Source organism: Hyalella azteca, unplaced genomic scaffold (genome assembly GCF_000764305.2).
Source record: "Hyalella azteca isolate HAZT.00-mixed unplaced genomic scaffold, Hazt_2.0.2 contig12609, whole genome shotgun sequence".
Taxonomy (NCBI): Eukaryota; Metazoa; Arthropoda; class Malacostraca; order Amphipoda; family Hyalellidae; genus Hyalella; species Hyalella azteca.
The window spans coordinates 55,125-59,543 of record NW_025942563.1 but is presented as its reverse complement, the minus strand read 5'-3'; the positions used below and the strand labels follow the sequence as shown (position 1 = coordinate 59,543).

General features: G+C 31.7%; 1 protein-coding gene across 1 annotated transcript in view; it reads right to left on the bottom strand.

Moving 5' to 3' along the window:
* LOC108682801 (leucine-rich repeats and immunoglobulin-like domains protein 1) overlaps positions 1-3,626 on the bottom strand; it is a 32,863-nt gene extending 29,237 nt beyond the window's left edge. Inside the window, exon 1 of the mRNA XM_018172041.2 lies at positions 3,342-3,626. The gene's annotated coding sequence lies outside the window, so the exon portion shown is untranslated. The remainder of the gene's footprint in view (positions 1-3,341) is intronic.
* Between the last annotated feature and the right edge of the window lie 793 nt (positions 3,627-4,419).

Sequence of the window (4,419 nt, the reverse complement as noted above, 5' to 3'; positions counted from 1 at the left end):
GATACTGAGCAGTGATACTGAGCAGTGATACTGAGCAGTGATACTGAGCAGTGATATTGAGCAGTGATACTGAGCAGTGATACTGAGCAGTGATACTGAGCAGTGATACTGAGCAGTGATACTGAGCAGGGATACTGAGCAATGATACTGAGCAGGGATACTGAGCAGTGATACTGAGCAGGGATACTGAGCAGTGATACTGAGCAGGGATACTGAGCAGCGATACTGAGCAGTGATAGTGAATGCGATGTCTGCAGTGACGGAATAATGACATCGTCACAATTTGCAATTATTCTTTGATGATTTTCTTCTAAGATTGATGACTGTCGACAATAAAGCTGTTTAATTTTACGGATAAATTAACTTTATTTCATAATTTGAATCTGTAACACACGCCGACAAATTATTTGAGTTTGCCATTGAAATGGGTTATATGGATGACAGTTATATTGTTTACAGTATCTCTTAAAAACTTATTTCTTTATAAGTGCCTCGTGCTTTATTCCACAGACAAGGTCGTATCTTTTATTTGTCAGGTACGATCCTCTCTAAAATAAACCTGATCACGCACCAACACTGCCATAACTCACAGCCATTAATGTCCATGTTTGTGACGTAAATCTTCAGCTGTGGCAGCCCATAAAAATTATTGGTTGAAGAGAGTATTTAAGGTGCACGAAATTGAAAGCCTTGATTTATATATTTACAATTTCAAAATGAATCTGTATAAATCGAAGAATTTAAAAGAATACTATTTTCGATGTTCATATTAATATTCCTAAATATTTGCTTCAAAAGTCACATATAATTCGTTTTTAGGGTAAAAAGTACGAATTCTACTTGGATTTTAGCGTTAAGCTGGACAACATTGATTGTATATCAATGAAAAACTATATTGTTATACATTGATACTGAATGTATAATATTGAATGATTGTATAACAATGAACTGTTTAATACGAATATTATTTTATGTAAATTCCAACAAAGAACGTTCACGAAACAACGTGGTGATAGTATATACAATAGTGAAGCTACTAACTTTTTGTTTTAACTCTTATTTTGAAATAAGCTGGATTGTTAGTAAATTTAGCGAATATTTTTTTCTCTTGAATTATGGATTTGAATTAACATGTGTAGATTTGTTTGAAAATTTCGATCCTCAAAGAATCATAAGTCCCATTACAGATTTTAAATTACATTTAGATTACATCAAATATACCAATTTATTAAAAAAACGGATTTCAGAAATAAAAAATATTTTTTTAATTAATTAGTTAACAAGCGTTCAAATTTTTGCTCGATATTTTACTTATATATTTACGTAACCAATTCAAAAATTTACACAAATTCAATAACACATTTCCCGACGGGAACGCCACAACCTCGCAAAAAATTTGTTGTTAAAACTTTCACGTCGCTCGAGAATGGAATAAAAGATTAAACGTTTAATCAAGTAAAAGTTTGTTCAAGTGATGTTTACAATACCTGGTGCCCGACGTTATCTGTTGTTAATTAAAAACTATAAATTGAACATCTGAAGAAAGTTAAAGATCAAGCAACTCCGAGAAGACATAGAATCCTTTATTATTTTCATTAATTTCAATGTTTGTATCTTACCTGGGAATTTAATAGTGTTTTAATGAACAGTTTTTAGCTGAACGACCATGTGATGCTCGATCATGGATGCCACTGCAGAGTATCATCAAAAATACACGCGCGCTGCTTCAGCTCAGATGATTGCAAATTATGAGCAAAACTGGCTACAAATGCCGGACTTTCTTACATCATAAATATTATCTTACAATGAGGGTTAAGTTACTCGACACTATGTTCAAGAAACCATTAAATCAGTCAATGGTGTAGTACACTCGGGCCTAATCAAATAATGGCAATCTGTACCCAATAAACCTAATTGATACTGAACATTTATTTACTTTAAGATCGTTTCCATACATATAAATTAAAAGATGATATGTAATCAGGGAATGTGATAAGAATTTTAAAGTATAAATTGTCTAATTTGGAGATGAATAATTCATCTGAAATTCATATATGAATCCGGCAATCACAGTTCAAAATCTACATAATTTTTTAATCTTCATAAAGATAACTTAGAATTGGCTACAATAGTCACATTTTCCACACTCCCACACTCACAGTCGCCACTTCCCGTGCACACTTCTTATTTGCACACTTTCCGTACTCTCACCATCATCACTTCCCACATTTCACAATTACCGCGGTCATTACTTCACGTGCACACTTTCACAGTTTTCAGTATCTATACGTTATATATACCTGTATAGTTTCCAAACAGATAAATTATGTTAAAGAATAAAATAACAGGCTGAAAATTTAAAATAAATAATTCAGTTGACCAAAATATAATGTACCTTAGTTCCTTCAATTAAGTCGTGGTAGCCGAAAAATATATAGCATGATTCAGCGAGCAATGTTTTCTCACGAATGAATGGAAATCAGTTTGTTTCACAATCGTAAAAGTGTGAATCGTTATATAATCGTTAAATAAGCTGGTCAGTTTTAAATAAACCTAAGAAGATAAATTTATATTGTCAGCCCTGATCAGGGTTGATTAATTTGTTATTAATACATGAGAATTGTGAATTCAATATTGATAATGTAGTATTATCTTTTCAGTGGCAATCTCATAATTAATTATCATTGATATCATTATAGGGAACACATTTGTTTTGGCAACATTTGGGTAACTAAAACGAATCTAAAACGATCACATAAATCGAATTCATCACAATATTATAGTTTCATACTAGGATATATTATATGGCACAATTTAAGTTTAAAATCTTTCTCAGCAAAGCATCCACCATCTCAGGCTAGGCCTATTTTATTTAGTATATTAATTTAGTGTAAACAAAACACATACCTCAATAGAGAACACTTAAAGAATGATAGTTTTATCTTTGTAAGTTCAATAAGTTTCTTAAAAAACTATTGAGCGAACCGTGTTAATTTTTTATTTACTTTACGACACCTTTAAAACTCAATTTGTTAAATGTTCAATTTTGGACCTCATATTGGTATTTGCATGAATATTTCCAAATATTTTTATTATTAATTAGTTTTGGTGTCTCTTTAACAATGAAGATGATTCAGCAAAATTTTACTCTGAGCTTCATGTGAAAGAAAACACATATTATCACGGAACTGAGACCATTTTGAAAAAAATCTTATGGCCGAAGGGAGCGCTGGCCACAAAAATGTCTGGAAAACATTCATCTAAGCTTGATGTATGTAAAAACCATGGTAGAGCCGGACAATTTAATACAATTTAATACTACAAAAATTAATTACACTTACCTCACACCAATGACGCTTATCCTCAGCTACAGGGTCCTTGAAGGATGAATCGTGAACATTCAACCTCACTTCATAACAAAACATTCATGATGAATGAAGCCCATTCACTAAATCAATTGTTCATTTCCAGCAATTAGAACACGAGTCTCAGATCCCGGATGCTAAAGCTTGGGTTTTCAATGACACAAATTTTTAAATAATTCCAGTCACTAAATTATACTAGACCACAATAGTTTACACAGCTATTAAGATGCTCAGATTTATTCCAGCTAAACATTTTACATTCAAGCCTGGATAAATAAGAGATAATTATAAGTAAAATAATGATTATAAGAGTTCTAACCATAATTCATAATGTAGCAAATGCGCTGGGAACAACACTGGACGTCAAGCAGGTTGACGTTCGTATATTATACGTCAAGCAGGTTTACATATAAAAATAAACGTTCGTATTTAAACATAATTATGCGATAAACGTGCGTATTCAAATAATGCATATCTTAAACTATTTAACAACGTTAATCGCATAATTGTGTTTAAATACGGACGTTTATCGTATAATTGTGTTTAAATACGGACGTTTATCGCATAATTGTGTTTAAATACGGACGTTTATCGCATAATTGTGTGTAAATACGGACGTTTATCTCATAAATATGTTTAAATACGGACGTTTATCGCGTAATTGTGTTTAAATACGGACGTTTATCTCATAATTATGTTCAAACACGGACGTTTATTACATAATTGTGTTTAAATACGGACGATTATCGCATAATTATGTTTAAATACGAAAGTTTATTGCATAATGATGTTTATATACGGACGTTTATCGCATTAATTATGATTACATACGGACGTTTCTCGCAGAATTATGTTCAAATACGGACGTTTATCGCATTAATTATGTTTACATACGGACGTTTATCGCAGAATTATTTTCAAATACGGACGTTTATCGCATAATTATGTTTAAATACGGACGTTTATCGCATAATTATGTTTAAATACAGACGTTTATCGCATAGTTATGTTTAAATACGGACGTTTATCGCATTAATTATGTTTAAATACGGAC